Raw genomic sequence first — 17,236 nt, forward strand, 5'->3', positions numbered from 1 at the left:
CAAAGGGGTCCTCGGAAGGTGGGCAGGAGTCCTGATTGTGAAAGTAAGCTCGGAGATTGGGGCAACAGAAGAATTGTTCGACGTCACGGCGTGTATTAAATTCATTGATGCATGGACGGCAGGGGATGAAGGTGAGGCCTTTGCTGAGAACTGATCATTCGTCCTCAGTGAGGGGAAGGTCTGGAGGGATGGTGAAAACTCGGCAGGGCTGGGATCTGGTGTGGGTGTGGAGCTGGGAGTGGGGGCGGAGCCTGTAACTGGAGTGGTAGGAATGGAGTCATGAGCAGGGTTCCACCCCCATTCCCCCCACGCTGACGTCATCATCCTCGGAAAAATACCTCCATTGTCTACCTTTCTAATCCTCTGATCATCTTGTATATCTCTATCAAATCCCCTCTAGCCTTATTCTTGCCAATGAGAAGAGTTTCAAGTCTCTCAGCCTTTCCTCACAAGACCTTCTCTGCAGACCAGGCAATGTCCTGGTAAATCTCCTCTGCACCTTTTCCAATTTTCCCAGATCTTTCCGGAAATATGGGCACCAGGACTGAACACAATATTCTAAGTGTGGCTGCACCAGCATTTTGTATAGTTGCAGTATGGTATTTCAACTTCGGAAATCAATCCCTCCACGAATGAAACCTAACACACCGTTTGCTGCCTTAACAGCACTATCAACCTAAGTAGCAACTTTCAGGGATCTATGTACATGGACTCAAAGATCCCTCTGCACACCACAGTACCAAGATTTTTTCCATTGACCCAGTATTCAGCCTTCCTGTTATTCTTCTCAAAGTGCATCACCTCACATTTAGTTGCATTGAACTCTATTTGCCACCTCTCAGCCCAATTCTGCAGTTTATCCAAGTCCCTTTGCAACCTGTAACATTCTTCCACACTGTCCACTACGACACTGACTTTAGTGTCGTCTGCAAATTTCCTAATCCATTCACCTATACCTGCAGTGGTCCCAAAACAGATCCTGGTGGCACATGACTAGTAACTGGACTCATCACGTTCGCCTCATACACGGAAGGTCCCAGTTTGAAACTGGGGAGAAACTGCTTTGTTCTTCAACTGCAGCCTTTTACATGGACAAGAATGGAGCTTTCTTGCTTGCTTTCCCACCTGCAAACCTGCCTTCGAATTTGCTTGAACAAATCTGCTCTCGTAGTGAGGCTTGTTTCTATGCCTCTGCATTTTCTCCAACAGCGTACCATGTGGAACCTTGTCAAAGGCTTTAATTTTGTCCATGTGTACCACGTCAAATGTCCTACCCTCAACTACAAGCTTAGTGACCTTCTCAAAAAACTCAATGAAGTTTGTGAGACATGACCTGCCCTTGACAAAACCAAGTTGACTATCTGAAATCAAATTGATGTTTGCCAGATGATTTTAAATCTTATCTCTTATACTCCTTTCCTAACACTTTCCTACAACAGAAGTAAGGCTCACTGGTCTATAATTACCTGGATCATCTCTACTGCCCTTCTTGAACAAGGACACAACAGTTGCAATCTTCCAGTGCTCTGGTACCAAATCTGCAGACAATGACAACTCAAATATCCAAGCCAAAGGCTATGCTACCTTCTCCCTAGTTTCCCAGAGAATCCTCGGATAAATCCCATCCAGCCCAGGGGACTTGTCTATTTTCACTCCTTCCAGCATTGTTAACACGTGTTCGTAACTAACCTTGATAATTTCTAGTCTAATATCTCACACCTCATTCTCCTCCTCTACAATATTCTCCTTTTCCTGAGTGAAAACCAATGAGAAATGTTCATTTAGCATCTCTCCGATCTCCACAGGGTCAACACTCATCTTCCCATTCTGTCTGTGATTGGCCCTATTCCTACCCTAATCATCTTTTTATTCCTCACATACCCATAGAAAGCTTTAGGGTTCTCCTTTATTCTATTTGTTAAAGACTGCTCGTGTCCTCTCTTTGCTCTTTTTAACTCTCTCTTTAAATCCTTCTCAGCTGATCTGTAATTCTCCATCGCCTCATCTGAACCATCTTGCCTCATCAACACCTAAGCCTCCTTCTTCTTCGTAACAAGAGATGCAGTTTCTGCAGTAAACCAAGGTTCCTTTACCTTATCACTTCCTCCTGCCTGATAGGGACATACCTATCAAGGACACGTAATATCTGTTCCTTAAACCAGCTCCACATTTCCATTTTCTGAATTTCCTGCATTTTGCTACCCCATTCTGTGCATCTAATTCTTGCCTAATAGCATTATAATTGCCCTTGCCCCATCAATAACTCTTGAACTGTGGCATGTATTTATTCCTTTCCATCGCTAAACTAAACTTAACTGAATTATGTTCACTCTTTCCAAAGTGCTCACCTACAACTAAATCAAACACCTAGTATGGTTCATTACCAAGGACCGGATCCAATGTGGCCTCCCCTCTTGTCGGCCCTTCAACATACTGTGTCAGGAAACCCTCCTGTACACATTAGATAAAAACCGATTCATCCAACGTATTAGAGTTAGAGCATTTCCAGTCAATTTTGGGGAAGTTAAAGTCCCCCATAATGACCACCCTGATACTTTCACTCCTATCCAGAATAATTTTGCTAATCCTCTCTTTCACCTCCCTGGAACTCTGCAGAGGCCTGTATAAAAAAAAAACTCCAAGCAATGTGACCTCTCCTCTTCTGTTTCTAACCTCAGCCCACACTACCTCAGGAGACTAGTCCTCATCAAAAGTTCTCTCAGCCACCATAATACTCTCCACGACTAACGTGACATGCATGCAACCATTGCAGTGCTTCAAACTCCATGAGGCAGCCATATTCTCTGACAGACAGACTCAGTCTGGAACCTCCTCTGTCCTTAAGACCTTATGCACAGCCTGTGCTCCTCCATTTCCCCTTTGCACGTTCCCTTTCCAATCCATCCCACCTGCATCACTCCACGAATGGTGCTGTCAAGGGCAGAAGTCTGTGGAATACCCTCCCTAACCTTCTCTATCCTCCTTTAAGATGTATTTTAAAATCATTCTCTTTAATCAATATTTTGATCATCCATGATACACCTTGGAGATTTGCCATTGTAAAAGATTTCATTCAATGCAAGTAGTTGTTGTTAATGCTGTACATTAGGAGAAACTGGAATGATGCATTCAAAATTCCAACAAGAAAGTCACTGACAGATGTCGTGTGCAGGCCACCAAATAATAACATCACACTGGGATGGGCAATAAACAAAGAAATAACTATTGCCGGTAAAAATGGTACAGCTATTATCATGGGTGATTTTAATCTACATGTAGTTTGGTCAAACCAGCTCAGTCAGGGTAGCCTTGAGTTTATTAAGTGTATCCATGATAGTTTTCTTGAACAGTTTGAAATAGAACTGACAAGGGAGCAATCTATCCAGCATCTGGCCCCGTGCAAAGAGACAGGAATAATTAATGACCTCAGAGTTAGAGATCCTCTTGAAAGAAGTGATCACTGTATGGTTGAATTTAGAATACATATGGAGAATGTGAAGATAAAATCTAATACCTGGGTCCTGTGCTTAACACAGGGAACTACAATAGAATAAGGGAGAACCTGGATAAAGTAGACTGGAAGCAAAGATGTTATGGTGGGACAGTTGATGAGCAGTGGAAGATTTTCATAGGCAATTTACAAAGTGCTCAACAATGGCATATTCCAGTGAAAAGGAAGGACTCTAAGAAAAGGCATACTCTGTGATGTGTATCTAAGGAAAGCGATCAAATTCAAAGAGAAGGCATGCAAAGTGGCCAAAAACAGCTTGAAACTAGAACTGGGAAAACTTTAAAGGTCAACAGAAAGCCACAGAAGAGCTATAAAGAAACGTAAGATAGAACATGAGAAAAATAAACTAGCACAGACCATAAAGACAGATAGCAAAATTTTATACTGAATGAGAAAAGAGTGGCTAAAGTAAATGTTGGTCCTTTGGAAAAGGAGAAGGAGCATTTAATTATGGGATATCACAGTGGAGGAAACTAATATCTTGCCAATAATGAGCAAAGAGACAAAGATAGGTAAGGATTTGGAAACCATCATTATTACAGAACAGCTAGTGTTGGACTGTTAGAGTTAATTGAGCTAATGACAGAAAAGTCTTCTGACCCTGATGGAATGCAAACCAGGGTACTAAAGGAGATGCCAGGAGAAATAGCAAATACACTGGCAGTAATTTTCCAAAATTCACTGGACTCTGTGGCAGTCCCAGCAGATTGGAAAGCAGCAACAGTGATGCCACTATTTTAAAAAGGAGGTGGACAAAAGGTGGGGAATTATACACAAGTTAGCTTATTCTCTGTAGTGGGAAAGATGCTTGGGTCGATTATTAAGGAAGAAATAGCAGGGAATCTTGATAGAAATTGTCCCATTAGACAGACAGAGCATGGGTTCATGTAGGGCAGGTCTTGCTTCACAAATCTGTTGGAATTCTATGAAGACATTTCGAGCAAGGTGAACAACAGGGATCCAGTGGATGCGGTGTACCCGGATTTCCAAAAGGCCTGCAACAAGAGGCTGTTGCATAATATAAAGGTGCATGGCGTTAGGAGTAGAGTATTAGCATGAATAGAAGATTGGTTGACTAATTGGAAGCAAAGTGTGGGGATAAATTAGTACTATTCTGGCTGGCAATCAGTGACTCATCGTGTGCCTCAGGGATCAGTGTTGGGACTGCGACTATATGGAATTGATACAGATGATTTGGAGTTGGCGACCACATGTAGTGTGTCAAAGTTTGCATATGACACTAAGATGAGTAGCAGAACAAAGTGTATGGAGAACTGTGAAACTTTGCAGAGGAACATAAATACATTGATTGAGTGGGCAATGGTCTGGCATTTGGAATAGAATGTTCATAAATGTAAAGTCCTACTGTTTGGTTGGAGAAACATTAAAAAGAGATTATTACTTGAATTTTAAAAAGTTGCATCATTTGCTATGCAGGGGCACCTGAGTATCCTTGTGCATGAAGGTTGGTTACCATGTACAACAATCAATTCAGAAAGCAAACGGAATTTTAGCCTTCATTGCTGAAGGGATCGTGTTTCAAAGCAGAGGTTATGTTCCAGCTGTATTGGGTGCTGGTGAGGCCACACCTGGAGTACTGCATGCAGTTCTTGTCTCCTTACTTGCTCAAGGATGTACCAGCACTAGAGGGGGTGCCGATGAGGTTAACTAGGTTGATTTCGGAGTTGAGGGGTTTGGCTTAACAGAGACTGAGTAGATTGGGATTATATTCATTGGAAATCAGAAGAATGGGAAACATATAAAATAATAAATGGAATGTATAAAACAGAAGGAGAGAGAGTGTTTCCACTGGCAGACATAGCCAGGACAAGAGAGCATCACTGCAAGATTAGAGGCAGCAAATTTAGGACTGAATTGAGAAGAACTTCTTGATCTCTATGGAATTCATTGCCCAGGGAAGTAGTTGATGCTAGTTCATTAAACGTTTTTAAAGCTAAGATAACTTTTTAAAAAAAGAAATAACTAATTAATTAAGGGATATGGTGAGAACGTTGGTAAATGGTTCTGCGTCCACAAAATGATCAGCCATGATCTTATTGAATGGCAGAGCAAGCTTAAAGGGCAGGATAGCCTTCTCCTGTTCCGAGTTCTTTTGTTGTTATATTTTGCATTCCTCCCACACTCTTGACTTTCAGGTGCTGGTGTTAGATTAGGATGGACAAAATTAAAATTCACAGAACACCAGGTTATAGTCCAACAGGTTTATTTGGAAGGACTAGCTTTGCAGCTTCTTCATCAGGTGGTTGTGTGATTTTCAACTTTGTGTCTCACTCTTGTAACTGATAAACAGCAACAAAAGCCGTGAAGCAGTGCGCATGCTCCAGGCAACAATGGGCCCTGGTAGTTGATGTCAGCGGAAGACCAATGGAAAGGCAGGGGCAGAGCTGGAGGACCTGGCGGGGCATTTGGTCCTCCGACCAATCAGAGTAAATGAGGGACGGGACTAGACTATACCACGTGATCATCCTCACAGTGGGCGCGGATGTGCGGGTCGTGTGGATGGAGAGCTGTTGGTAAGGAAAGAAATAAACAGCAGGAAGTGGGAGGGAAATGGTATTGGTATGGGCTGAGAGGTTTTACAAACATTTGGTGCACATCGGAAAATACAAATTTGAATCTTACAGTCCTGTTTTTGCAGTAAACTGGAAAATAACATCATTGTGTGATCACCGCCATCTTTATTCGGGGCAAAGATTCACTGGACACGTGCGCGGCCGCCAGCTTTGCCAGGGGCAAAGTTCAGTGGTGTGGATGTTGTGAGAAACAAAGCCCACTCACTTCAATAATTTCAGTCCGAGACAAGATCTGAATCAATAGTGTCATTTATTTTACACTTGCAAGTGGGTGTGATGTCCCTTTCTCAAGGCAAGGGACATACACACACTAAATTCAATTCATACATAACATTTATATGATTTGATGTCTATTGTTTTACACTGCTCCCTCCCCTGCTTACATCGTCCACTTCCCTAAGACCGGCCCCCATTACCCCTGTTTACCTCTTGCCTTATCCGGCCTTGTTTGTGATAAAATGCTTATTTCTGGTCTCACAAGGCTGTTTGACCTTACCCTGTTATAGGTCATTGTTAGGCATATTCTTTCTTCATCATTATCTACCCCCTTCATCTGTGCCTTTCCCGAGGCCGTTCTGATCCCTATGACCCTTTTAATTGGGGTTTGTTCCTGTGTTTTTGTAAAAGTGGGAAGCACATGTTTATACCTACTGTTTGTACAGGCGTATCTAGCTTAACTTCATCCCCTCACAACATCTTATCTACTTGCCCATAATGTCTACCTTCTGACATACAGTTTTAGCTAATACAAAAACAATTATATATTTCCTCCACATCGTTTCCATTCTTGTTGACCCAGCACTTGGCTAAAACAATTACCCACTGGTGTGAGTTCACCTCCTTTGTAAAATGGAATTGCAGAAGTAACACTAATCCTACTGATATCCCACAATTCCCCCTCTTTCTTTTAATTACCATTTGTTATCTTCTGCAAATATTTTATTTTTAAGCATCGCTCCCGAAATTCGCAAGCATCATCCCAGAGATTTCATCCATCTTGGTCTCACTCATCCCCTCATTATTTAGTCGATAAAGTCCTTCAGCCTGATTCCCTTTTAGGGGCATCTGTTTCATTAAGGCTGTTTCAATCAACCTTTGGGTGAGCCCTCGTATACAGGGTATGATCATTTTTATTAATTGTTACCCACCAAAAGAGAGCTGGCACAAAGCCTGCTGCAATCTGGTTACGAGCCTTAAATTCATCCGGTACTCCCCTAGGGACTCCTACCGAATCAAGATAAATCCTGTCATCGAAAGAAGTGTCTAACAGTAATCTCTTACCCCTTCCCTTTTTCCCTCCTTTGTTTTCCTTCTCAAATGCCAGGGTAAATGGAATTGCCAATTGTACAATTGCACATATCCCTCTCCAATCTGGAGATAGCGTGGGTCTCAATATTTTGCCTCCACAGTACCACCACAGATCCGCTCGGGGAACCTTTAATGCTGAGTAGTGCCCTCCCTTCTCCGTTTCGGTGACATTCTTAATCTCTGTACATAGTTTCAGCTCCCCCAAATCTTTCGACTGACTTGTACCTCGTCTACACATACGATGTGTGATTTCCAACTGCGGCAGAAAACAGGGGGGGAACTTTTACATCTTTCTTCTCCAAGGGAGGGAACATCAGAGATAGGGAGGTACAATTCCTATCATTCCATGCAGTCTCATCCTGATACAGGGCTATCATACATTTCATGCCCTTCCTATCTCGCTTCCACCCGAGCGGAAAGGAAACCACCTGGGCCACTGGCCGACCGGAGGCACATGCATAGCAATTGCTTTTGTTCAGACTTTTTACAGTATACTTTACCCATTCAACCCAGGCATTTGCATCCCCGTACCCAGTTTCTATTTCAATGGTCTGTTTCAAGTCCTTTACCTCTATAAATTTTACTACTTTAGGATCATCGGGAGGGGTGAAAGATTGTATCTTATTACCCAGTAGTTCTACCCGTTTTCCCTGTCCTACACTAATTCGGAAACAACAGCCCAAGAAATCCTTCCCATTTGCTTTCATTTCTATCCCAAATGTTTCATTTAATTGTATTTCATAGGTGGCCCCACCCAGGATTGTTTCGTGCCATGTGGTTTTCCTTATTGTTAGGTATATTGGGTTACACTTTTTATCAGGGCAATCGCGAGCTGGTCGGAAGGGGGTCTGGTGTACTGTGACGAGACCATTATACCAAGTACCGTCCCCAAGGCCATCCCCATAGGACTTAAGATGTATCTCAGAGCTGCGATACTGTCTCTGATTATCTACGTCCCCACAATTTACTAAGCTACATACATCAGCGTCTATTACTTGTGGATTATCAGACTTGGGGACCGTTAATAATATATATGAAAATGATATTTGACAAAATCCCAATACTAAAAGGGCTAGCATCATATCTCTAGCAGCATTCCCAGTATTCTAAACATCATGCTGAATATACAATCTTACAGAAATAATCCCGCGCTCACATCGCCACTGTATAATCAGTTACTCAAAGTCTCTTTAGCCTGAGTTTCAGCGAATCTTGCGTTGATTCGGCTGTCCAGACTTCTTCCTCAACTGGAGGGTCCACTGGCTCTTTGATCCGAGTGTAGTGAGTCCAGCCTTTCTCTGCTGTCCTTATCGCTGTTTCAGGGGTCAAAAGAGCCTGGTACGGCCCTTCCCAGTCCGGCTGTAATTTAGTCTCTGTCCATGATTTTACTAAGATCCAATCGCCCGGCTGGATGGGATGAACGGTGAATTCAAGGGGTGGAGTCTGTGCCAATAAACCCTGTTTCCTTAGGAAAGACAAAGAGGAGGACAAACCCAGTATGTACTTCTTTAAAAACAAATCTTTAGTTTCGGGAATTGGCAATTCTCCATTCGTTCCCAAGTAAGGTAATCCAAATAAGATTTCATAGGGGGATAGTCCCAAATCTTTCCTTGGGGCTGTTCGTACTCGCAAGAGAGCTATAGGTAAACATTTGATCCAAGGGAGTCTGGTTCCTATTATCAATTTAGAGAGCTATCGTTTGAGTGTTTGGTTCATTCTCTCAACCCTTCCCGATAATGGCGGGTGCCATTGAGTATGGAACTCCCAGGAAATTCCCAACCCTTTCATTACCCCCTGTAACACTTTAGAAGTAAAGTCAGTTCCTTGGTCGGAATCAATATGGTTCACGAGCCCATATCGGGGAATTATGTGCTCCAATATTGTTTTAGACACTCCACTTGCAGTGGCGGTAGCTAGGGGGTATGCCTCAACCCAACCAGATAAATGATCTACTATGACCAACATATATTTTAGTCTGCCTACCCTGGGGAGTTCAGTATAATCTACTTGTATACTCTGGAAAGGTCTCAGTCCTGGGTCTCTTCCTCCCGGGGTCTGTTTTCTCAAGACTTTCTTGTTTACCTTTTTGCATATGATACATCCCTCACATATTTGTTTAGCAATTGTATATATTCCTTTACATCCATATTCCCTAAGAACTAAATCACACATTGCTTGTACTCCCCAATGGCTGCCTTGGTGTAGGACGGCCATAATCTCTCGCATCATCATTTTGTTTAACATTTCCCTTCCATCAGGTAACCTCAATGCCCGTCTGCTGTTTTTACAGCTCCTAAATCTCTCAATTCATTTTCTTCGCTTTCAGTAAATATAGGAGCTTCCCGAGGACCTGGAACAGTAGGTATTAGGGAATGAATCACCACTTCTTGTGGGTTCAGCGCTGCTTCCTTAGCCACCTCATCGGCTAATCTATTCCCCCTAACTTCTAGTTCATTTCCTTTCTGATGACCATTTACATGCACTACTGCTATTTCTCGGGGAAGTAATAGGGACTCCAAGACCCGTTTAATCAATTCTTCATGTACTAATCCCTTCCCCCACCTCTGGGTTAATACTCCCAAAACCACTCCCTTATCCACGGTAGCAAAGAGGTGGAAAGGTTTATCTAGGGAAGGTAGGGCTAACACAGGGGCATGGATCAAATCTCTTTTGAGTTTCTCAACTAGTTCTTTTTCCTCATCATCCCAACTTAGACATTTGGGTTCCCCCCTCTAATAGTTTGAGATATAATTTCTTAGTCTCCAGTGCATAGGAATCAATCCACAATCTGCAATAACCCGTTAGACCTAAAAATTTGCGTAACTCCCTTTTAGTGCTGGGCAGTGGCATTCCCACTATTCCCTCTATCCGTTCCGGGCTTATCTTTCGCTTTCCCTCACTAACTAAATGTCCCAAGTATTTCACTTCTCCCTCCACATATTGTAGTTGGTTTTTAGATACCCGCAGTCCCTGCTGGCCCAGGAAATTCAATAATTTGTTAGTGGCTTCTACTACTCTTTCTCTTCTTTTTCCTGTTACTAAGAGGTCGTCTACATACTGCAACAGGGTAGTCCCCTTGGGGCTGCTAAATTTCTCCAATACTTGTTCTAACATCTGTCCAAATAAATTCGGGGATTCCGTAAACCCCTGGGGAAGCACAGTCCATCGGTATTGCTGTTGCTGTCCTGTCTTAGGGTCTTCCCACTCAAAGGCAAACAAATTCCTACCTTCCTCTGCCAAGGGACAAGCCCAAAAGGCATCCTTTAAATCTCTCACACTAAACCATTTGTGGTCATGAGGGATCTTACTTAATAACGTAGAGGGGTTTGGCACCCTGGGTGCCTGATCTGTACTGTTCGATTTAATGTTCTCAAATCCTGCATCAATCGATAATTTCCATCGGATTTCCGCACTGGTAGTATTGGGGTATTATAAGGAGACATACATGGCTCCAACAATCCATCTCTAATCAATCCTTCAATTACTGGCTGCAGTCCTCGTTTACCTTCAATGGAAATGGGATATTGTTGCTCACAGACAACATCCCCTTTCCTTTTTAAATTTATTTCAAGGGGGGGGGGGGGATCTGTAGTTTTCCACAATTCCCTTCCCTAGCCCATACAATAGGGTCTATCTCTCTCTCCATATCCTCTGTCAACATTGCCATTTGGACAACTAATTCTTTTTCCTGAATTCCAATCTCCAGTCTTAAGAGGATAATTAAATCTCTCCCTAGTAAGTTACTTCCTATATCAGGGATATACAACAATTCCCCTTTGACCCTATCCTTAGGACCTTCTATCATCATAGGTTCAAATACTGGAACAGTAAATCCCTCCCCTTTAACCCCTGAAACAGTAATTGACCGTGTCGACATTTCTACTTTCTTTGGTTTAAAATTCAGTGATGACCGTGCTGCCCCCGTATCTACTAGGAAGACTAACTCTTCCCTATAGGGTCCCACCTTCAGGTTTATCAAGGGTTCCTGGTGGGCCCCCGAGGGCAGGAACCCCTGACACCCCTATTCTTCATCAAAATTCATAAGCGGAATTGCCCTCTCTTCCCTTTTCAGAGCCGGACATTCCCGCTTAAAGTGCCCTATCTTTCCGCAATAATAGCATCCTGCCTGTGGAGACCTCCAGCTCTGCCCCTGTCGCTCGAACCCTCTATCAAATACTCCCCCTTGTCCTCTCCCTCTCCCTCTCCCTCTCCCTCTCTGTCCTACATGCTGCCACCCACCGCTCCGCTTGCTCAATATTGGTTCCATTCTTTTCTTAACTACCTCATCAACCGCAGCTCCCATCATTTTCACCTTCTGTTTCTGTCTCTCATCCTCTCTCTTTACAAACACTTTCTGTGCCTCTCTTAACAATTCATCTCATGGCTTTTCACTCCACCCTTCTATCTTCTGTATCTTTCTCTGTATATCTGGCCATGCCTTTGTCACAAAATGTACTTTCAAAAGACCCTGTGCCACTGGGTCCTCAGGGTTCATTCCAGAATATTTCCGCATTGAGTCTCTTAATCTTTGCAAGAAAGCTGAGGGAGTCTCATCTTTCTCCTGTCTAACTTCAAAGGCTTTAGTCAAATTCTGTGACTTCGGAACTGCCTCTTTTCTTCCTTTTAGAATCAGGTCTTTCAATTCCCTCATTTCTTCTCTATGCTCTGGATTTTGATTTTCCCACTGGGGGTCTCTGAGGGGAAACTTCACCTCTCCCTGTCCAGCATCTCCATCTCCAATCGGATGTTCCCTGTCCCATATTTTAATGGCTGCTCCCCATATAAGTCCCCTTTCTTCCCCAGTAAATAGTATATTCAAAATAGACATTAACTCAGCCCAGGTATACAGACTGCGCCCCAAAAATTGATCAGTTTGTTCAGACAACCCTACCAGATCCTCAACCAGGACCTTCATTTCTTTTTTAAATATTCTGACCTCCCCACTGCTGAGGGGGACACTTACAAACCCAATCTTTGTCCCCTATTGGTACCTCCCGAAGGGGATAAGTCATTACGTTCTTCCCCTCTTTCTTTTTTTTTAATGAAATATTGCAATATTTCTAGCTCCCCATAACTTCAAACACCAATTCATTAATTCATACTTGACTAACTTTAAAGCCTGTTCCAAACTTGTAAATATATTTATATATTTACGTTCATTTATTCAGTATTTAATATTCAAAATGTCAAATGCATACGGTTCTCAATTTTGAAATCCACTGTAATCACCCAGTTTTAGTCCCTTAATTTAAATCCAAAATTAGTTTTCTTAAGTAGTACTGACCAATCATTGCTCAATTACAATACTATAGGTCTTGAAATAATCAGAGCTGCCTTAAAATTATTTGTCTATTCCAGTTTAAAGAAAAAAACTTCTAATGCATGAACAATGGCCGAATCCAAGGTCACAGATATTAACCATAGGATCTTGTTTTTACTACAATCTAATGTTGAACTGAAACTTCAACTGTCCTCCATAAATCGCTTTCATGTAAAGATAGAAGAGATTAGTTAGAAACTGATAGTAAGGCAGTCATGACCTGTAGGAAGAACAGGAGTTATCATTCTTTTTTTCATAATTTCTATAGAATCCTTAACCTTAAAAGAAATCATGTTAAGTTTCCATAATAAGAATCAGATTCAAAACAGTCCCGGAACTCAAGCTCCAGGGAATAAAACGCAAACATTCAATCACCAACAAACAAATGTGTATTCAAACCAAATCACAAAGGGTTAAACTTTCGACCAGCTGTACAGCTCTCTTCATTCTCTCTCTCTCTCTCTCTCACTCATTGACAAATAAATTCAGATATTTACAAACCCAGTCTTTGTCCGACCTGAATTTTGGCCAAAAGAGGTGGGACGAAGAATGGATTCCTTAGTCCATACGAAGCAACAATATTTAATCATCTTTTCCCCCTGTACAAGTATTATTTTGCCAATTCCACAACATCCTCCCCAAAGAACTTTCTGGAGGTATGTTGTAAGGGACCCCGCCTCCAATTCCATTGCTTTTTCCTTCTTTTGTTTTCCCAGAGGCTTTTTCCTTACCCACGGCACAACCCATATTGAGTTCCTTCGTTGGTCCCTTATTAACTACTAAAACTCAATCCCGGCCACCAAGGCAATACTTAAAAGTCAGGTTTCTTACCTTGGTCTGTGCACAGAGTTGCCTGGCCCCTTTGTGCCGTATTGTCTATCGAGCTCCTATCACTGTCTGATACAGATGTCTCTCTTCTGGGATTCGTACCAGTCGCCCAAGGGAGCAGACCAAACCAGGACACGAGACCGCTCCTCAATGGGGAACGGGACGCGTCTTCCCAGTGTCCAAGGCCAGCCACTCCCCCCGGTGATGGAAGAAAATCCCGGACAGCCCCCAATTGTGAGAAACAAAGCCCACTCACTTCAATAATTTCAGTCCGAGACAAGATCTGAATCAATAGTGTCATTTATTTTACACTTGCAAGTGGGTGTGATGTCCCTTTCTCAAGGCAAGGGACATACACACACTAAATTCAATTCATACATAACATTTATATGATTTGATGTCTATTGTTTTACACTGCTCCCTCCCCTGCTTACATCGTCCACTTCCCTAAGACCGGCCCCCATTACCCCTGTTTGCCTCTTGCCTTATCCGGCCTTGTCTGTGATAAAATGCTTATTTCTGGTCTCACAAGGCTGTTTGACCTTACCCTGTTATAGGTCATTGTTCGGCATATCCCTTCTTCATCATTATCTACCCCCTTCATCTGTGTCTTTCCCGAGGCTGTTCTGATCCCTATGACCCTTTTAATTGGGGTTTGTTCCTGTGTTTTTGTAAAAGTGGGAAGCACATGTTTCTACCTACTGTTTGTACAGGCGTATCTAGTTAACTTCATCCCCTCACAACATCTTATCTACTTGCCCATAATGTCTACCTTCTGACATAGAGTTTTAGCTAATACAAAAACAATTATATATTTCCTCCACATTGTTTCCATTCTTGTTGACTCAGCTCGTGGCTAAAACAATTACACACTGGTGTGAGTTCACCTCCTTTGTAAGATGGAATTGCATAATTGCAGAAGTAACATTAATCCACCATATCCCACATGTAGAAACTCTCTTTTCTGGCCTCCAACTTCAACTTGAAGCATTGATACTGGTGTTTAACTTTGGAACTGATGTACTCGGAACAGCATAATTACGTCGAGCTGGATAGGTGGGGCTCTGTAGGGGTTCTTTGTTCTTTGTGTAATTTTGTGAGTAATGATTGTGCCTGTTTAAAATCTAGTCGGCAACCGAGCTATTTTATTCCAGGAAATTTTCACTGTACACTTATCGAAACAAACTGCAATGTTATGCTCTGGGCTGCCTGCTTAAGAATGTTGTGAGTGGTCTAATAGTCCACATTAGTCATTTCAATGTTAATGTAGTTGTAGTTCCTTATGTTTTAAACAACTTTATAATAGTCTGAGCTTAACAGTTCCAGTAAAAAATATCAAAAGGTATGCAATATTTATTGGATTATGTTAGTTACTGGAAGTATTTATTTAAAGTCACAATTATTTCCTTAGCTTTTAAGATGATGTATATTCCCATTTAAAGGAAGATGATACTTTGCTGTGAAGTGAAGGCTGAATCTGCTGTGATCATTTTGAGTCTGGCCATTTGCAGAGAAACACCTTTAAATTTAATCTCAAAGGAGCACTTTATTGTTTGAGGGCTTGGACTTCGGTGTAACCTAATTAAGATGTCACTGAGCAACTTCCCACTTGGTATATCGAGCAAAACATGAGGGAAATTCAACAGACCAGTTGACGAGAGATGAGCATATAGGTGACAGTCTCTTATTGTAACAATAAATTCAGAACCTGGTCAATCTCAGATTACTATGTATGATGTTATGTCATAAATAGATTAGATTCCCGACAGTGTGGAAACAATCCACACCGACCCTCCGGAGAGTAACCCACCCAGGCCAATTTCCCTCTGACTAATGTACCGAACACTACGGGCAATTGAGCATGACCAATCCACCTGACCTACACATCTTTGGACTGTGGGAGGAAACCGGAGCACCCGGAGGAAACCCACGCAGACACAGGGTGAATGTGCAAACACCACACAGACAGTCTCCTGACTGAGCCAGCACACCGCCCAAGTGTTTTAACAAAAACAGAAACAGTAAAACACTTCCTGAGAATTGATGCTGTCTTCCATCCTGTTTAACTAATAAATGGTATTGTTGTTGGAGTGAGGTCAATGGAAAATAAAGACCATGAAAGCATAGGAAGGGTTAAAGCATGAAGACCACTGGGAATCTGTGGTCTGTGGAATGCAGGGGCAGGATGGGATAACCATAGTGGAACATTCTTACACCCATTAGCAGAGTAAGGTTAAGGCTGAAGGGTCACTATGGCCAGATGAGATAACACTAGTAATAAAGCAAGTTTCTCTGGTAAGTGTTATTATGACAGGATTGGGACCGGAAATATTTGGGACATGACATTAAAATATCTAACTAATAGTTAGTCGAGTCAGCTTGAGACAGGAGACTATTGTAATAGATGGAATAGCTAAATATCTATCATGACAGGTTAGTCTGCAATGGAAGATCACTGCAGCAGAGTTCGCAATAAATATCTAATCATGACATTAGAATAACATCAAGTAGAATGTACAACTAAAGAGATAATGGGAACTAACATCATTGGTTTATTGTGGAGCTGGAGTGAGATACTTTGATTAAGATAGTTGGTCATGCTGACAAGCTCACAGAAACATGATCAAAAATGATATAAAATTCCACGGACCCTGAGGTTCGGGGGCATTCGAGAATCTGCTTTCTCAGTGTCACAGTTTTTTGTTTGCAAATAAAAGACTTATTTCTTGAAGAACTCTCTGCGTCTCCTGGTGGTTCTCTATAGTTTCTCCACAACACTACCTGACCCAGTAATGCAGGGCCCTGGTCTCTGTCTCCGTTTCTCTCTCTCAGTCTCTCACTTATGCACGCACGAACGCGCACACAGTTACTGAGGGACAGTGAATGACAGAATAATAGAAGCATTTTCAAATATTAAAGCTCCATTAAACAATCCTGGGATGGGTTGATGGGGACAGTGTAGGGGGAGCTTTACTCTGTATCTAACCCTGTTCCGACCCTACCCTGGGAAGGGTTGATGGTGATACAGAAAAGGGAGCTTTACTGTGTATCTAACCCCATCCTGTCCCTGCCCTGGGAGGGGTTGATAGGGAAAGTGCAGGAGGATCGTTATTTTGGAACATAGGAACAGGAGGAGGCCATTCAGCCCCTCGAGCCTGTTCCATCATTCAATGAGATCATGACTAATCTGTGGCCTAACTCCACATTCCTTCCTTTGGCCCATATCCCTCAATATCTTCACTGAATAAACATGTATCTCTCTCTGATTTAACCTCAACGACTGATCCAGCATCCACTGCTGTTTGTGGAAGAGAGTCCCAAACCTCTCCCACCCTGTGTGTGTTAAAGTGCTTCCTACCATCTCTCCTGAACACTCTGGGCCCTCATTCTCAGACTCTGCTCCCTCTTGGTCTAGAATCTCCAACCTGTGGGAATCGTTGATCTTGATTGATCCTGTCTCATTCTGTTTATTCCTTGAAGGCTTTGATCAGATCACCCCTTAGCTTTCTCAATTCTGGAGGAAAACAGCCTCATTTGTCCAGTCTCCCCTCAGAATGTAATCCCTGAGCTCCAGGATCATTCTTGTAAACCTCCTTTGTGCTCCCTCTCTGTACTCCAACCTGATACCCACACACTTGCTGACACTGAACTCCATCTAACACAGCTTTGCCCATT

The 17,236-nt window shown here is 42.5% G+C and overlaps 1 long non-coding RNA gene across 1 annotated transcript; it reads right to left on the minus strand.

Annotated features, from left to right (window-relative positions):
* Positions 1-6,338: 6,338 nt before the first annotated feature.
* On the minus strand, positions 6,339-14,209 carry LOC140470117 (uncharacterized). Its single transcript, XR_011956379.1, has 2 exons — positions 13,565-14,209; positions 6,339-8,878 (listed from the first exon to the last, which is right to left on the minus strand). It is a non-coding gene; the product is annotated as an uncharacterized lncRNA (long non-coding RNA).
* Positions 14,210-17,236: the final 3,027 nt, after the last annotated feature.

Source organism: Chiloscyllium punctatum, chromosome 50 (genome assembly GCF_047496795.1).
Source record: "Chiloscyllium punctatum isolate Juve2018m chromosome 50, sChiPun1.3, whole genome shotgun sequence".
In the NCBI taxonomy this organism is placed as follows: Eukaryota; Metazoa; Chordata; class Chondrichthyes; order Orectolobiformes; family Hemiscylliidae; genus Chiloscyllium; species Chiloscyllium punctatum.